This window comes from Scyliorhinus torazame, chromosome 5 (genome assembly GCF_047496885.1).
Source record: "Scyliorhinus torazame isolate Kashiwa2021f chromosome 5, sScyTor2.1, whole genome shotgun sequence".
NCBI classification, from domain to species: Eukaryota; Metazoa; Chordata; class Chondrichthyes; order Carcharhiniformes; family Scyliorhinidae; genus Scyliorhinus; species Scyliorhinus torazame.
The window spans coordinates 228,363,729-228,383,255 of NC_092711.1; the positions used below are offsets into that span (position 1 = coordinate 228,363,729).

The 19,527-nt window shown below is 43.0% G+C and overlaps 1 protein-coding gene across 5 annotated transcripts in view; it reads left to right on the top strand.

The window, feature by feature from the left end:
* The window catches only part of pcdh19 (protocadherin 19), a 253,124-nt gene that overhangs the window by 137,781 nt on the left and 95,816 nt on the right, over positions 1-19,527 (top strand). The gene's annotated exons all lie outside the window — the stretch shown is intronic.

A 19,527-nucleotide genomic window follows, 5' to 3' on the forward strand; every position in this document is an offset into this window, starting at 1 on the left:
TGGTTGCTACAGCATACGTGTTTTAACTCCATTGGAGTGTTACAATAAGTGCACAGCTCGGTAAGAAATTACCATGCATTTTATCTGGATTATGATTGAATAAGGAATTCTATCAACTGTCGTGAAAAAAACCAGCCAGTTTGCAAATCTTTCTCACCACAGCCCATTTAATCACTCATTCAACCATCTATAGAAATTAGTAGGGGGAAAAGCGCGTGCATTTATACACCAACGTGATTAGACTTCTGAATTCCTTCACTTGTGAGTCAAAGATCCGCAAATTGCCATTGTTAGGTGAAATTTGACAGTGGGTTATTTATGCTGCCAAGCAATCCAAAATGAATGGCTATGGAAATGTTCTGTATTTTTGCATATAAGTGTTGCACAGGAGAGGAATTCAACGCAATGCAAATCTTCTCCATAAGGTTGTGGGTAGATGAAAGACCAGGTGCTGTAGTTAGAGAGAAACTATTTCCTCTGATGGGGTAATTCAGAACAAAGGAGCAGGAATGTAAAGTTGAGAGCCAGGCCGTTCAGCGATGAAGTCAGGAAACAACTCTTCCCGTGAAGGGCAGTGGATATCCGGGTCTCTCTCTCTCCCCGGTTAGCTGTTGAGGCTCGGCCAATTGAAAATTTCAAAACTGACAAGAGTTTTGTTCAGCAACAGATATGAAATTAAGGAGAGTAAATTCAGTTAAGATATTGATCTGCCATGAGTTTTTTAAATATTATTTCATGAGATGTGGTTGTCACTGCCCATCCCCAATTGTTCATGAGAATTAAACAGCAAACAGGCTTGATGGCGTAATGGCTTTCACCTGTCCCAATGACTGGAAATGGACGGATGAGCTTTCAGCAGGCGACTCTCCCATAACGGGATTCATTGAGACCATTCTGATATGGAATGAAAAAGGAAGCGTTCACTTTCGCACTGTGAGGAGTTGCTCTTCCGAGACTGGGGTTTGTCATAGCTCTGGTGCAAAGTAGGAAGTTTTTTCTCCACATAATGCATGCTATGCCCAAAGAGAGATTTGATTTGATTTGATTTATTATTGTCACATGTATTAGTATACAGCTCAGTGGGCTAGACAGCTGGGGCGGGATTTTCCCCTCCCCAGCGGGATGGAGTGGCGTGAACCACTCCAGCATTGGGCCGCCCCAAAGGTGCGGATTTCTCCGCACATTTCGGGGCCAAGCCCTCACCTTTAGGGGCTAGTCCCACGCCGGAGTGGTTGCCGTCCCGCCGGCTGGCGTGGAAGGCCTTTGGCGCCACGCCAGCCGAGGCCGAAGGGACTCCGCCGGTTGGTGGAAGTCCGCGCATGCGCCGAGGTTATGGCCGACTAAGAGGGAAAAGAGCGCCCCCACGGCACAGGCCCGCCCGCGGATCGGTAGGCCCCGATCGCGGGCCAGGCCACCGTGCCCCCCCCCCGGGGCCAGATCGCCCCGCGTGCCGCCCCCCCCAGGACCCCAGAGCCCGCTCGCGCCGCCTGGTCCCGCCGGTAAGGGAGGTGGTTTGATTCACACAGGCGGGACAGGCATTACAGCAGCGGGACTTCGGCCCATCGCGGGCCGGAGAATCGTCGGGGGGGACCGACGCGGTGCGATTCCCGCCCCCGCCAAATCTCTGGTGCCGAAGAATTCGGCTGGGGCGGGATTCACGCCTCCCCCGGCGATTCTCCGACCCGGCAGGTGGTCGGAGAATCCCGCCCATGGTTTGTAATGCAAAACAAGGCCAGCAGCGCGTGTTCAATTCCCGTACCAGCTTACCCGAACAGGCGCCGGAATGTGGCGACTAAGGGCTTTTCACAGTAACTTCATACTTGTGACAATAAATGATTATTATTATTATAAAAGTATTGTTTCTTGCATGCTATACAGACAACGCATACCGTACATAGGGAAGGAAGGAGAGACTGCAGAATGAAATGTTACAATCATAGCCACGGTGTAGAGATTGCTTGACGCCACAGGATGCCAAAAGTCGAAAAGTATTCCATTCTCTAGCATCACTAATATTGAGAAGCACACAACTTTGATAATAAAAGACACCTACAGTTCAGCCATGCACCTTAACCCCAATCTTGGAGCTCCCGACAGCAGCAGTCCGGTTCATTCAGTTTTCACCAGTTACCCAATGGCATTCCTTGAATGAATAAATTTATCTGTTACAGATTGTTGAATTGTAGGTAATTCTGTGCTGTGTGAACTTGGACTCAATTAGAATCAGACCGATTAAACACATTAACCGTAAGAACCGTATTTTAGTTGTTAGATGGAGAGACTCTCTCTTTTCAGACTGAGCTGAATTGAAATCCAGCACCTCAGTGAAAAGACCATTTTGCAAATCTCAATACTGGCTACTCCCAATTCAGCTAGATTTTTACCTCTGGTGTTAGCAGCACACACAATTGATTGCCCGTTTTATTTGAGTTGTGAGGGTGACCTTTGTAAAGTACTCATCGTTTATCACGCGTGAATTACAAAGTTGGCCTCACTCCTGGAATAAAATATTCTCCTCTTCCCATTGTCCCCAGTGAGCTTTAGTCATTTTGAGTTAAAAGTATATTGCGTAAATCTGGCAGATGCTTTCAATCCACCATCGTCACAGAGTTTAAAAAAAACAAAAGCCTGTCACCCAGTGCCACTTTTCAACTCTGCAAATCAAAACCATGCAGAAACAGCAAGCTCTGATTTCCCATTGGTTTTCTGTTCCAATGCAAAGCACAGCATGTGTATCAAAAAGTAGTTTGATATTTCTTAACCAATGGATTCCTTCAGGGCCATGGTGCTGGCCCTGGGAAAGATCGAATTTACTATGGATCAATAGACTCAAACTGAATTTGACCTGCCATACAAATTAAGTATCTGCCTGTCTCAGCCACTGAGACAAGTGGAAAAAATGGAGTACAATATCTTTGGTAGCTGTTCGGGATTCTTCTTGGGATTTGTGCATTGTTGCATTTTCAGAATTTGGAATATAGAAATTGCTAGATGAAACAAAAATAACCTGGTTTGCCTTCTACCATCCAGGTAGTCGCATTGACATAAAGATAACCGAGTTGTTGACTAATAATAGTTAAACTAATCATTTAGTCAACTCCGTGTGGAACCAATGAGCTTTACAGCACAGAAGACCTTTCGGCCCATCTGTGTCTCTTGCTTTGAGCAATTCACAGCGTATCGCTCTACCCTGCTTTCTTCTCCAGAGCATTATGTCTTTCTCTGCTTAAGTAGAAACACAGAAAATATGAGCAGAAATAGGCCATTTCACCTTTCGAGCCTGCTCCGCCATTCAATATGATCATGATTGACCCTCTATCTCCCGCACTCTCCCCATACCCCTTGGCACTTTTAGAGTCTAAAAATCTATTTATTTCTTAAATATATTCAGTAACTTAGCCTTCACAGCCTTACATGGTAGAGAATCCTACAGGTTCACCACCCTCTGAGGGAAGGCGTTTCTCCTCATCTCAGTCCCAAATGGCCTACCCTGCATCCTGAGATTGTGACCCCTTGTTCTCGACCCTCAGCCAGAGGAAGCAGTAACCCTGCATCCAGTCTGTCCATCCCCGTCAGAATTTTATACGCTTCAATTAGCCAACCCAACCTCTCCTCATACACCAATCCTGCCAACCCAAAAGTCTGCCTGGTGAACGTTCGCTGCACTCCCTCTATGACAAGTATATTTCCTTCTCAGATAGAGACCAAAATTCCACACAGTTCTCCAGGTGCGGTCTCACACAGTACAGCTGCAGTAAGGTAATCTTGGTCCTGTACTCAAATCCTCTTACAATGAAGGCCAACATACCATTTGCCTTCCTAACTGTTTGCTGTATCTGCGTGCTTGCTTTCAGTGACTGGTGTACAAGGAAACCCATTGTATGTCAAGATTTCTCAAATCTATCACCATTTAAATTATATTCTGTTTCTCTCTCCAAAATGGATAACTTCACATTTACCACATTTGGAGGGTCGGTGCAGACTCGATGGTTGAATGGCCTCCTGCACTGGAGGGATTCAATGATTCTATGTTATACTGCAACTGCCATGTATTTGCCCATTCACTCAACTTGCCTAATCACCTTGAAGCCTCTTAACATCCTCCTCACCATTGCATAATATATTCAACTTTTTCTCGCAAGTTGCAATGGTCCCTGCTTCTATCACTGTGTGATTAGCAACACAAGCCCCAACTATCTCGTGCAAAGAAAATCTCCTCACCCCTCTCCTCACTCTCTTTGGTAATGACTTGAGGACATCCCCAATGGTGGCGAGCTTTGGAAGTCACCTGTTCCTCCCAAGCACGCTGCAATTGCTACGAATGATTGATACATTTTATGTCCCAAAATGTTATTTCCTATGTTGCTATAAGCATACTCACCTTACTGGCATCTAATGATATCATAGTGCATTCACCATTATAATAGCAATGCAGAATTGACATTGATGATAATGACTGCAATGTAGAACAGACAAAAGGTACCTGCCTGGGAAGAAGAGTATCTATAATTCAGATCTCTGTTCGGAAAGGTTATTAGCATCCAGGATAAAAAAAAATTAATGAACCTTGGAGATTCAATGGAAGATTTACTCCAAAATATAACAAGAGATTACTATTTTATGAGGTTATTCATGACACATTCTCAACCTTTACTTTGGATAGTTCCCATTATTATACAATCAGAAAAATAAGTGTTTTAAAAGCTGCAACAGCCATACAGCACTCCAAGGCCAGATGAGGGCAAGAACAAATTCAGAAAATGTGCCTTCTATTTTCATATAATCCCCTTGTGTCACTGATGTCCACCTCCAGTAACACAGCTGAGCTGGAAACAGGTCCTGGCAGTACAACTGTGTAACCAGCTGGCAGAGCATTATTTCAAGTTGACTCCTAGATATTCTCCCTCTGTCTGAGAGAAAACAGCTCACCTCTGTTCAACGCCTCTGAAAGGCTTCACAGAGATTATAAATTGGCACATCATCTATGTCTTAGACTTTCCAATATTGTTCCTGTTCACACAGTAGAACAGTCGGCAGCAACTAGCGTTTTTACTCTTCAGCTCAGTTGGCTAGATGGTTGTGATGTAGAATGATGTCAGCCACGCGGGTTCAATCCCCTTTCTGGCTGTGGTAGTTCATGGAGGCCTGTCTCCTTGCAACCCCCCCCCCCCCCTTTCCCCAACACTTGCTGTGAAATGTTGCTATTCGAGATATATAACCACTTGTCTCTCTAACAGAGCAAGTTGACTGGCCCCTGTAAAAGTTTGATTGATAGTGCCACAGTAAAGTTCAGTAACTGAATGTGTTATGCCCAAATGAAGTAGTCTACCTCTGGTATTGAATCCCTTGGAATGAGGTGTTATTATTAAATCAATTATTCTGTTAGTTGCATTACAACTACTTCGGTGTTTCATGTGATCATTATTCACAAGAGTATTTTAACTGGGGCTTTTCAGTGTCTAAACACTTGAACTTTCCAAGTATTATTCACATAAAGAATAAAAGCTAATCAAAATTCACACCTTTACGTTTTACGTTGATCAGTTTAACATCACAGCCCACTTAAATGAATGGTTTCAGGTTTCCATATGGTTTATTATTATTACTTAAGAGTGAATTGCTTTTCATAGATAATTCCAATTCTTAGCATATTGGCCACTGCACATATTTACCAACCTGCATTCATGCATGTGTGCACTGCATTATTAGAGCAAATTTCTCTTTTAGACATTTAAATCAGCTGTTTGTCTCACGGCGATTTAGCTGAAAATGACGTATCGGCTCCAATTTTAACTTAAGGTGGGAGTGTGTGGACGGATACAGTGAGAATCCTGGGAGATTTTAACTCTTGACCCTCATCTATTTCAGTTCCCTCAATGCCACCCAACCTGATGGCAACGAGGTGGGAGTGAGATGGCATGGTGAAACAAGAAAGTCCACTAACCTTTCTGGGCCTCCTCTGGCCTGGCATCTCTTCCTGCTAAGGCTTTAATCTGATCCACTGGTTGCTGGATCACTTAGCTACGTGTATAGCATACTGTTACCTCTGTTCCGGGAGCAGGTTACAGCTCACTTGGCAAGACAGCAGGTTTCTGATGCAAAACAAGTCCAGCAGTGTGGGTTCAATTCTTTTACCAGCTGAGGTTATTCATGAAGGCTTTCCTTCTCAACATTCCCCCTCACCTGAGGTGTGGTGATCCTCAGATTAAATCACCACCTGCTAGCTCTCCCACTCGAAGGGGAAAGCAGCCTATGGCCATTTGGGACTATGATGACTAGTTTTATCTCTGTTTAGCTTCACCAGGTTAACATTTCACTTTTAGGTATGTCTAATTCTGTTCATGGTATGCTTTGCCACACTCCTCAGTGAACCAGTGTTGGGCCCCTGATTCGATGGCATGAGGGATCATGTGAGTACAGATTTTGGTTGAATATAATTCATTGCTGCTGATGGCCCACAAGCGCAGCACGGTAGCATTGTGGATAGCACAATTGCTTCACAGCTCCAGGGTCCCAGGTTCAATTCCGGCTTGGGTCACTGTCTGTGCGGAGTCTGCACATCCTCCCCGTGTGTGCGTGTGTTTCCTCCGGGTGCTCCGGTTTCCTCCCTCAGTCCAAAGATGTGCAGGTTAGGTGGATTGGCCATGATAAATTGCCCTTAAGTGTCCAAAATTGCCCTTAGTGTTGGGTGGGGTTACTGGGTTATGGGGATAGGGTGGAGGTGTTGACCTTGGGTAGGGTGCTCTTTCCAAGAGCCGGTGCAGACTCGATGGGCCGAATGGCCTCCTGCACTGTAAATTCTATGATGATTCCCAGTTTGTGAGCTACAAGATCTTTCTGGATCTATCCTACTTAGTGGTAGTGCTCACAATTTATTGGAGTGTCCACAGTGTGAGTAAAGGAGTTCATCTCCAGAGAACCATGCGGTGACCACTGCCACTGATACTGGTATGGACAGATGCACCTGTGATAGATTGATGAGGACGAGGTCAAGTGGATTTTTCCCTGCGTATGGTACCTGCCCCTGTTAACTGTCTTTCTACATAGTTTCATACCTATTTACTGTATCTCAAAATGCCCTGATCATCCCGAACACCCAAGGGCTGCTGTTCATCCTATGCGGACGCTGCCTGAACTGGGATTGACTGGCATCATTTAATTTACATATTTTAATGGCACTCCAGATACTTATTTAATAATGTTTCGGTAGTATCACAGAGGTTAGAATGAGAGGCAGCAGCAGCCATTAAAACCTTTTGCCCTGTCCGTAAAGGACTGTCAATTCTTCTTACAATAGAAAGGAAGTGGGGAAGCAAGTCCCATTAGATTGTTTGGTCATTCAGAGACCAAAGGAGAAACTAGGTAGCTCTTCATCTAGAAGAAGGCCACGTAGAAAAAAAATTCTTATCCCACTGCCCAACCCAACCAAACTGCCCCCTATCCACCACCCAACCACCCTCTCTCTGACCTCCCCTAAAATTCCTATTTTAAATGGTCAAACCAAAGTATACAGAAGCTCAAACTTTGAATAAAAGTCAGGATCATAATTGATATATTTCTTTGTTGCCACAAAGAGAAAAGGTACGGAGGTAGCCATACTCTAGATTCTTGTAAAATACGATGAGCGATTTATTAAGGGTGTTGCTCATACAGTCAAAGATGATGATCTGCCCAAATCCTGTGCCAACATTCTGCTGATGTCATTACACATCGCGTGACACAGAACCAGCAAGAATGTATTCGCAAATACATAGCACCCCTCCCTCTTTACTCCAACAGATCCCTTGACATGTTATTTCTATGCATTTATACAGTTCACTAAGACAATCTCTCTGGTGGACATCTGTTCCTTTTTAATAAAATTTGGCATTCTTGAACTCTGCTACTTGCGACCTCGGAAGTGTCCTCATTCCTGTCTGTAAATGTTACTTCTTAAGTAGTTGTTTCAGTATCTGCCATTATAGGCATAGAAAAGTCCTCAGAAACAGAATCTGAACTCGTCACTGACTTTGGGCTTTGTTCAAAAGTATAGCTCTCTCAATCTTCTAAAGGCAGAACCTCTTGAGAAATTTTGGCAAACCCACTTCATGCAGCAAGTAACTGATCAGCATGATGTCACCGAACTCTTTCATGATCTGTGTTTACTGTATGATATTGGACCTGCATTTCTCATTGGTGGTGCAACTCCTAGCGAGCACTGACTGAATACTCAATATTGAAAGACTTTTTCCCTCCGAGCAATTTGTGCATGTTGTTGTCGTTTGACAAGCTCTGAAGTATCAAGTGGAGTTAACAAATCAAACTGCATTCGTAGTTTCCTCTTGAATAACAGGATTGCTGGTAAACCTTTACGTGGTAGCATGCACAGTGGTCCGCTGAGATATTAGAAATTTGTTTCCTATAATTTTCCCTGGTCCTCTAGTGCACTGATATAATACTTTAATGATTGCTCAAAACATTCAATCAATCCATTCGCTGTTGGATGATATGGAGTTGACTTGCTGTGGTGTATACCTTTCCTTTTCAAGTAGTCCTCAAACTCCTTTGAAGTAAACTGCACACAATTATCACAAACAATCTACTCTGATGTTCCAAATCTGGTGAATATTTTGTCTAGTTTCACAATGGTTTGCTCTCATCATTGACTTCATTATTGTAATTTCTGGCCATTTCAAGTGCACGTCACAATCACTATGAATATGTGACCCTCCAGTGGACCAGAATATCAATGTGTATTCTCTGCCATGGCTGTGTCGGCCATTACCATGGATGTAATGGTGGTGTGCTCCCTAGTTTTGTACAAAATTGCCATTGCCCAACTTTCTCTTCAATTTGAACATCTAATTTAGGGCAGCAAAAATAACTGCATGCCAATTCCTCCATCCTCATCACACCAGGATGTCACTCATGTCGTTAATCAAGTACTTACGATCCAAGCACGGAGGAATAATCACAGCGATTCCCCATAATAGAACTCCATTCAGTACTATGAGCTCAAGTCTTCGTGTGGGGCTTGAGATTTGGATTTTTACTATGAACATCTGACAGAATTCCTTTTTGGTCCAAATCCATCATCTTCCCCATCACTGAAAAGGTTCTTGTACATCTTTGAATAAGGTGAAGTCAAAGGGACACTATCCATAAATGAGAAATACAAAATATTGACAAAACATTTTTCAGGGTCATGCTTGACTTGTAACAACAATCGTGATACTGCTTCAGAATTTGCATGCTGCTCAGACTTGCAATATTGGATATCATAAGTGCTGACAATATCAATGACCATCTTTGCAATCTACTAGCTCCCAAACAAGGTATGCCTTTATACGGCCCAAAGATTGTTGTCATGGGTCGATGATCCGTCAAAAGAGTAAAATGCTGTCCACAAGGGTAATGGTGGAACAGACTTACATTGAAAATGATGTTTCTTTTTCCAGCTGAACTTAATTCATTTCTGTGCTAGTAAGAGAATGTGAAACAAATGCTATTAGTCGTTCCTCTCCTGAAGGCATAATGTGCGAGATGACAGCACCAACCCTATAGGGTGAGGCATCACCAGCAAATTTCAACTTCAGCTTGGGATTAAAATGAACCAACAGCTAACACTTCTGTGAAGCTTCTTTCACTTCATTGTATGCATTTTCACATTATTATGACCAGTGCCATGCCTGTTTGACACGTAACGTGTGTAAAGGCTTCAATCCTGTTGCTAAATTCGGCACCAATTTACCATAATAATTGATCAACCTTAAAAATGACCTTAATTGTGTCACATTTTGAGGAGGTGGTGCTTCTAAGATTGCTGGCATTTGCTTTGATTCTTTGTGTCAGCCATCTTTACCAATGATATGATCAAGTTGCACTTTTCCTTCTTAACTCTCAAGTTGTGGCTCTATAACCGCTTCAGGGGAGCTTCCAAATTCTCCAAGTATTCCTGTTCACTCAGACCGGTAGTATGACATCTAAATAACATTGCATTCCATTCATCCCACTTAGAATTTGAACCGTGGATCTTTGAAAAAGAGCAGGTGCAGATGGCAAAGGAAGTCTTCTGTAATGAAACAGACCTTTGTGCGTCATAATGGTTAATAGTGACTGTGATTCAGCAGTCACATTCATCTGCCGATATGCCTGTGAAAGATCAGTTTTACTGAATTTCTGTCCTCCAGATAGTCCACCAAACAAGTCTTCGATCAACGGCAGTGGATAATGATCTACATACAAAACTGGGTTATTGGTAGTTTTAAAATCTCCAAAAATTCTCACTGAGCCATCCCAATTTAATACAGGAACGATTGGTGTTGCCTAATCACTTATAGCAATAGATTCAATGACTCCTGTCCTTAGTAATCTTTATAGTTATTCTTCAACTTTAGGCCTGATTACGTATGGTACGGTTCTAGCTTTGAGACATTTTGGTGTGCTGTCTGGCTTGATTTTTAGGTGTCCTCAACTCAAATCCTGTAGCCTAGCGAATCTTCGAAAACCTTCTTGTACTTCATCAGAAGTTGTTACCAGTTGCTCTTTAAATCCACTAATTGATTGACTCTTTCCCAGTTAAGCCTAAGCTTAGCCAATCATACTCTGCCAAATAGAGCAGGAAGATTTCCACAAACAATATGAAGAGCCAACTTTGCGCTTCTAATTTCACCACAATGCAACCTAGTAATAGCACGGCATCGTCATCCTTAGGATCACATCAACGGTTTGAAAGGAAGCTGCTTCAGATTTTAATGATAAATTATCTCAGGTATTTTAATGATATTGCTGCACCCGTATCCACTTCCATTTTAATTTCCTGACTTTCAAGTTTTGGATTCGTCCAAAAACGTTGTTGATCGATCTGCATTGACAAAACACCTAGCTTTAGCCCTTGCAATAGCTCAGTTGCGCTGTCTTTTGAATGATCTTGAGCTTCAACCACTATTTGGTAGACATAATTAGATTGTTTAACTGTATTTTTCTTCTTGACCTTCTTGGTGTAGGAGAGAGTTTTCTGAAGCCAACATGCCTTGACAATGTGGACTTGATTGCTACAGTTCTTGCATGTAGCTTTGTTTCTTGTGGTATCCATTTTGTGGATCTTCGCTCTAGCCCCTATCTGCCAAACTTCTCCCTTGGCTAGCTCCATAGATATGACAACTTCCACAGCAGCTTTTAAAGTTAAGTCACTTTTGACAGTCAGCTTCCTCTGAATAGCTTCACTACGGAGTCCACAAACCGGCCTGTCTCGTAGCATATCATCAAATGTAGTACCAAATTCACAATATCTCTTTAATCTTCTTAAAGACGCTACAAACTGTAAAATGCTTTTTCCATCTTCCTGATTATGGGGGCGGGACCAAAACCTTTCTGCAATCAGTAACAGTTTAGGAGAGAAATGCCCCTCTGATTTTCATTAATTAAATTTGGAATTTATCTTCTGATTTTGCTGCATGAATTAGATTCTGTCACAGCATAAACATTTTACAATTGAGCTGAGAAATGTTGCAATCTATAGGCGCACCAGTGTCTGATTAGCTATTAAAAACAATTGGAATCTTTCTTCGCATGAATTCCATATTTCATAATCCTCATCAAATCCGCCTATGGTGACCGTTTTTCCCGCCATTTTTAGATACCGGCTCCTAGGGTCTATATTTCTTCCCTTCTGATTGCAATGGAAAGTATGGCACAAATGATCCCTTGAACAAGCAACTAGCAATTCTTTCCCCTTTTGCCTGACTGTATTTTTGATATTTTCGCCGAAATAGTGGCCCGTGCAGTTGTCAGACTTTGAAATCCCTGTTCCCCGCAGCCTGTGCTTTGCCATGTACGCGGTGGGCCCTGCGGCCCAGACTCCACTCACTTCAATGCAAGCAAGTATTCCCCAACAGTTGGTCTTTTTGCTCACAGTTGCGGCCAAAAATTTGTTTAAACCTTCTGCATTGGCGCAGTGCTTCCCCCGACCTTTATATGTGTGCGAGAATCTTCCATTGCTCGCGAGGCCGTCCGACAGTTAATCAACAAAATCTTCTTTCCAGCTATTTTTCTGCCCAATCGCCAGTTTTCTCTTTTGTTATATTTCTTTGTGGCCGCAAAGATTCTTGTAAACCATGTTGAGGGGTTTATTTAGAGATGTTGCTCATACAATCAAAAATGTTGATCTGCCCAAAGCCTCTGCTGACATCATTACACATCATGTGATACAGAACCAGCAAGAATGTATTCTCGAACACATAGCAGTAATGAGCCTAGTCCAAAGTTTAAGCACAAAATCACAGAGTGGTGAATTAGCATTGCATTTTTTTCAGGTTTTATAGACATCTTTTATTCTTTACAATCCTTTCCTAGCGGCACTGTTGTGAAATATTTTGACTCCAGGCAAGTGTATTTGTAATTTGTCAAATATTAGACATTTGTGAGATCTTTCCAAAGGATCTCAAAGTATTCAATGGTAACACAGAGTGACTATTTTTGCATCTTAATATTATATCCAGGAGCAACAGCCCCGTGAATATCCTTGACAGCTGCTAAATAAGCAAAATATTTGCATAATTCAGCTAGTTGTTCCTCGCCTTAACTGCCAAGTAAATCAGAAGAAATATTTGCCGAAACGTTTGCCTCCTTTCAGCCTTGAATCACACATTCACGCATCAAAGATGCTTTTCCTATGCAAGCAGTTGTATTTTTTTAAAATTTAAGACAACTCTGTTGTGTTATGCTTCTTCATGTAGCATAAGCTGCTTCCTTGATGTATGCTCTGACAAAGGAAGGTTCAGACTTGGAAATAGGTTTAACACATTTATTGAACAGTTAACAATTCTCCTACTTGAGTTCGACTCTCCTGCTAATCCTTCAATAGTAACTCAATCTAACTAACCAGTCTGCTCTAAGCCATGCGGTGGGTGTGATGCTTCGGATCTGCCCCTGTGTTGCCTGTGGAAAGAGAAAGAGCATGTGTGCCCTGTCCTTTTATATGGGTTGCCCCCTTGTGGTAGTGTCACCCCTGGGTGTCTTGACTGCCCATTGGTCGTGTCCTATTCTAAGTGTTCATTAGCTGTATGTCTTCATGTCATGATGTGTCTGGTGCTCTCTCTAGTGTCTACTCAGTCCTAGTGTATCTACATTAACCCCTTATGTATTTACAGTGATACATATCACCACATCCCCCCTTTTTTCATGTCACATATTTTCTGTACAGTGTGAAAGAAAATTGAACAAAATAGGTAGATAAGTGATGACATGTACAAATCATGATGACAGTGATGATTAAAGAATACCAAATAATATTTATGAGTCCAAAGTTCATGAATTAAAATGTTCGAGTGGCTTTCTTGTTTTGTTATTGAAGTGTCGACGTTGATGTCATTTCCTTGTGAATGTCGTCAGTTCCCTGTGCTTAAGGAACCAAGAAGTCATCAGGATGTGTGCAAATGGTCAAATCACTGCGTTGTCTGATTTAGACCCCTTTTTTTCAATGCTTGTGGTCGAGATGCAGTATGTCATCTGTGTTGTCCGACCTGGACTGTTTCTTGTGATTGCGATATTGATGCAGTATGGTATCTGCCTTGAAAGCTGGTTTGATTGTTCGTCATGGAGTAAACGCATCTGCCTTGAAAGCTGGTTTGCTTGTTTGTAGTGGAGCAAACTTGAATCGGTGAGATTTGCAGTCATGCCATGGTATGGCTGTACTCTTGCCAGTGTTAGGGGCTGTGCTGTTACATTATCCTGCATTTGCAGAATTGTACCATGTCATACCAATCATTATTCCAGTGTTGTTGTTCTTGTCGTGCTTGTTGGTGACATTGGTGCCTTTGGTATGCTTCTTGTTGTTGTCTTTGTTGTTGTTTTTGTAGGTTTTGTTGTTGTGTTTGTTGCGCTCACTGACCATACCGAGTGGAGAATTTGAGTCCTTCACAAAGTTACTTGTGTCAGTGTCCTTTGTGGCATCTGCTGTTTCATTGAGCGTGCCGTCTCTGATTCCTCGGCGCTCCCCGTCTGGAATCATGTCCGGTTCACTAGAATCATCTTTGGCTTGTCGATGCTCCCTGTCTGGAGTCCTTTCTGGTTCACCTGAATCAGCTTTGGTGTCTCGACACTCCCCGTCCAGAGTCATTTCAGGTTAACTTGAATCATCTGAGGTGTCACTTGAATCATCTGAGGTGTCTTGGTGCTCCCCGTCCGGAGTCAAAACATTCAGGAATGCATTTTCGTGTGGAGAGGCTCGAGTGAATGAGGTTTGAATTAACGTGGTGTCACTGGAGTCATTAGTAACCTCACTTTGATAGTCGAGTGCCTCTGTACATACTAGCTGAGATCTGTCAGTCTCGCTGAGATGTCGCATGTCTTGTATGGGAATTCTGAAGCCTTTGTCACTTGTCGCACATACAGTGGGTAGACCTTCAGTGTCTTCTGGTTGATTAAATGAGCTCGGTAGACTGTCATTGTCTTCTTCTGGTGGCTCAAGTAATCTGGGTAGACTGTCATAGTCCTTTTGTTGTTCAAGTGAGCGTGGTAGACTGTCATAGTCGTCTTGCTGTGCACTTGAGCGTGGCAGACTTGCATCGTCTGCTGCCGGTTGCTCAGATAAGGTTGCTAGGCCTTCATGATCTTGTTTATGCAAGGACTGCGCTCTGGAGTCTTGCGTTGCTTCCATCATGGAGTCTGTCAACGAGCTCGCTGTGGAGGCTTGTACCGCTCTCTGTGGAGTCTGGCATCGTTCCCTGTGTGGAGTCATACAGTGGTCTCGCTGTGGAGTCGATCTGTGCGCTCTCAACGGAGTCATGCAGTGGTCTCGCCGTGGAGTCGATCTGTGCGCTCTCAACGGAGTCGTGCAGTGGTCTCGCTGTGGTGTCTTTCTGTGTTCTCTTTGTGGAGACGTGCAGTGGTCTCGCTGTGGAGTCTTTCTGTGTTCTCTGTGTGGAGACGTGCAGTGGTCTCGCTGTGGAGTCTGTCATCGCTTTCTGTGCAGAGTAGGGGACTCTTCGTGGTGCGTGGACCACTCTCTGGGTGGAGTCGGGGACTCTTCGTGGTGCGTGGACCACTCTCTGTATGGAGTCGGGGACACTTTGTGGTGCGTGGAGCACTGTTCGTGGTGCGTGGACCACTGGTTTGCGTCAGGCCGTTCTCTGTGGGCTTGGACCTCTCTCTGTCTCTTGGCGTCAGGCCGCAGCAGAATCCTGTACCTCTGGGTTAGGATGTCGTCTGTGCTGGGCTGTGGATCCTCAAATCCGAAGAACTCGTCCATGTCTGTGTCGGATTCTTCACTATACAACACATCTCGTTGCGGTTCGAATTTGGTACAGAGGTCGCCACGTCCAATGATGAAATCACCGTTTGAGTCATAGTCTTCAAGGACCATATCATCACTTTCTGTGTCGGAGCTGTCATTATGCTCACGATATCCAAAGTAGAAATCAACATCTGAGTCGTAGTCTTCAAGGACCAAATCATTTCTTTGGGCAGTGCTAACTGCTTGTTGCAGGGGTCTGCGGAGGTTACTTTCAGCTACTGGTCGAAGTTCAGGCATTGTGCTGTCGTTCCAGGTGAAAGAATTGTGTTTTCCGGCTTTAAAAATTTTTTTTCACTGTTTTTGGGCATTTCCCCTTTAAGTGGGAGTGGTCCGGGGCCTCTGATGCCATGACGCTGGTGACGTAGGAATGGATTGCGCATGTGCAAATCGCTTTTCCTTTACTGTGCGCTCTTTGCGCAACTGCGCATGCGCGAGAGGAACACCGTTTTGCCGATTCGCGCTTTTTGGGGAACTGCACATGTGCGGCTCCTTTCGCAAGATGACCGTCACTCACCCAAAACTGCTGTTTTCCTGTGCTGCAAGCCTACCTTTGCCTCGTGGTGAGTATAGGTTCCAGTTTTACCGATATTTTTTGTGTTTTCCTCGCAGTATTTTTCAAACTTGTCCAGGACTGTCTTGGAAGTCTCTCTTGTCTTGCCATTTGGAGTACTTGAAGGTCTTGAAGATTTCTACTGCACTTGCACCCGCAATGGTGAGCAGAAGTTTTATTTTCTCTGCATCCGCCATGCCATCTAGGTCGGACGCTACGAGGTAGATCGCAAATCTCTGTTTGAATGCACGCCAGTTGGCACTGAGATTGCCGTGGTACCTGAGCTGCTGAGGAACCGGAATCTCGAACATCTTGCCTGGGTGCTGTTGCTGGTAGTCACGGATCTTGAGTTGAACTATATAGATTCAACAAGGCACTACTGGTACCATGTTGTGTTATACTTCTTCATGTAGCATAAGCTGCTTCCTTGATGTATGCTCTGACAAAGGAAGGTTCAGACTTGGAGATAGGTTTAACACATTTATTGAACAGTTAACAATTCTCCTACTTGAGTTCGACTCTCCTGCTAATCCTGCTATAGTAACTCAATCTAACTAGCCAGTCTGCTCTAAGCCATGCGGTGGGTATGATGCTTCTGATCTGCCCCTGTGTCACCTCTGGAAAGAGAAAGAGCATGTATGCCCTGTCCTTTTATATGGGTTGCCCCTTGTGGTACTGTCACCTCTGGGTGTCTTGACTGTCCATTGGTCATGTCCTATTCTAAGTGTTCATTAGCTGCATGTCATGACGTCTCTGGTGCTCCCTCTAGTGTTTACTCAGTCCTAGTGTATCTACATTAACCCCTTGTGTATTTACAGTGATGCATATAACCACAAACTTCTGTGGCTATCTTGACATTTTTTTAACAAGCATTTCCCATTAGGACTGTGGTGAGCCACGTATGGCTGTTGTATATATTATTGTATTTACTTACTGTTACTGTTGTTGTGTTGATGTTGTTGGCTCCGCCTGTGGCTCCGCCGCTCTGAGAGGATATATAACCCATCAATCCGGGACAGCCTCTCAGTGCGGGAGGAGCTACTGGTGGGCACATTCTAGCTGATTAAAACCACAGTTCTTATTAACTACCGTTTCGACTGGATTGATTGGTATCAATGACAAGATCATATTTTGCCTCTCAAATTTTAAGGTAATGAATCTCAAATTCATCTATTTCTGTTGCAACAAAACTAGAACACATTTAGATAGCCGAGACTGTGCAAAAATGCAACAGCCTTGTGTGATTTAAATGGCAAAGTTTTGCTTTTATGTTTAATGACCTCGAATACAGCTTTGCAACATAGTGACTTTCCAAGCAAGCACTCACATCCGGTCTGCATTCTTGACTTGGTCAGCATTTTAATTTTCAATATTTTATTGTATGAAACTTGTCTCCTAAGCAAATGCCACATGCAACACATATTTTGTCCTCTTGTGAGGCACATTTTAATTAATCGATACAATGTATTCTGAATTTCAGACTCTCTTCTCTTTATAATACACACGGTGACAGTTTCACCATACATCATTATGTCATCCCACGCTCTAGAATAAAAATATTTCTTTCCATGAGTTCATAATAACTCCTCTGATATCTTAACAGTTCTGTTATAGCCACATGAAGTCACCAAAGTCCCTTTAGTGTTTTGTTATTTTCAGCACATTGAAAGGTTATATTTTGATGGTTGATAGTTGGTTTGTGCCTCTGTGTTTACACGATAGTGTTAACGTATATGTTCTCCTACTCCCAGCGGGGATCCTTGCCTGTGGAGAAAGTGCCGGAAATTCAGGTGCATAACACAGGCTGCTTAATTTAAATATGGTCATAAAATGGTGTATAACCTCGCTCCAATCTGTGTACTACGCACTGCCAATATGAGTACGCAAGGTCAGAAAATGACCTCCAGAATGTGTACAGGGTACACAGGGAGCTGTACAATAAGTCACTTTTGAATATTGCCTCCCTCAACTCTTCAATAAAACAGCTATTGCATCTGGTTTCCTTGAGGTAACATGCAGGGAGATGCAAAAAAACCCACTGAATTATCTTAACGATCTTCTTTGTTATTGAATATCAATGGCAGAAATGCCATGTCAATCAGTACTCCCGTCTCAGTGAATCTCTGGGGCCCCATTCCAAACTGAAAACTGTTTGTTTCGTGAAGTCAACCAATTTATCTGGCCACTGGAGAGAAAGACTTAATAAAACATCACAGGAAGTATTAAAACAACCTCTCCCCTAAATCCTTCAACAGCTTGCACCTGCAGGAAAGGGATACATTTTTACTTAATTAAGTGCTTTCTGGGAGAAGTTTGAAATGTTTTTTGTACATCAAAACCTGTTCTGAAAGTACTTCTTATAGTTGACAAATTTATAATGACACAGAAACACGTAAGAAGTTTATCATTAGATGGATGCAAATTTGTTTATGCACGATGTAATTGTACCCAGAGCATCACATTAAACCTTACGGGCAACAAACATCACTGGCCTTGATTTTGAATATATATATATAGTATATAAAATATAGGGAATTATGTTTGTATTGATCCTAAACAAGGTCATAACCTACTGATGAGCATAACCCTTCGTAAAACATAATCCCATTATTTCTAATTAGGAGTTGTTCCATCTGTAAGATTGAACATGAGGAGGAGTTAAATCCTAGCCTGAGGACGTTTTTAAATTCTCTTTACCTATACAATGAGTTGATTTGTGATCCAAAGTGAGGGTAGTTTGAGGATTGCATCAGCTGAAGGTTGCAGTAGATGTCAGGTTTTATTGGTGGTGAGTGGTTTCATCTGAGATAAGTGATCACCAGCCAGCCTGCTGACCAGCTGGCCATGTTCCTCTTGACATTTTTACACTGAAAGTGTGTTAATATTACGTTAATATAAAGGGCCAATATGCATACCGTAGCAGGAATTCTTAAGTCTGTTTATCCACCAATTACCTACTAAATGCACAGTTAACTCCACACATCTGTCCTAATGCTAATCAACATCATGACACAAGTACTTGCGCACAATTGGCTACACATCGATTCCCAGAACCATTCAGCCTTCTCGCAGATCCTGCCGAAAACAACAGATTGTCCAAAAAGGCTTATTCCTGACCTTAATCAATGAGCAAACAAAATAATCAAGGTCCTTGGTGAATATATTGGTATCACTTACATGACGATACTGATCTGTTCGTGAGTATGCAATCATTAACACTGCAGAGCTGGGCAATATGTGGACCACTGTCTTTGGAAGCAGCAGCAAGTACGAAAGAGTGGTATTATAAGGGTCCTTCTCGTTTATTCCCTGTCTATTCCCTTGTTTCCCCCTTCCTTTTCTTTTTGCCGTTATATTTTTGATCCTTGGATGATTTATGGATATGTGTCTTTAAGGCTGCCAGCCATTTTAATTCAAGCATAAGAAAGCAGTGCCTTATGCCGTTAATTCAAACGGAAGGACCCAGAATACTGGTGATTGTCGACTGGCCAGCATCAGGGATGACTCGGTTTGATTGGTATGGCTGGTGGCAAATTACTTCCCAAAAGGCTGTGCTCTTCCCGTTAACAGGTGGTGGTTGGATATTATCCCCTGGAATGTTTGTTCAGAGCCAAAAGGTTCATTTTTGCTTTCACTTTTGATTTCGGAGGCACGGAGGTAAATCCTCTCCAGAAAGCTGTTGCTAAACCACTTCATAAATATC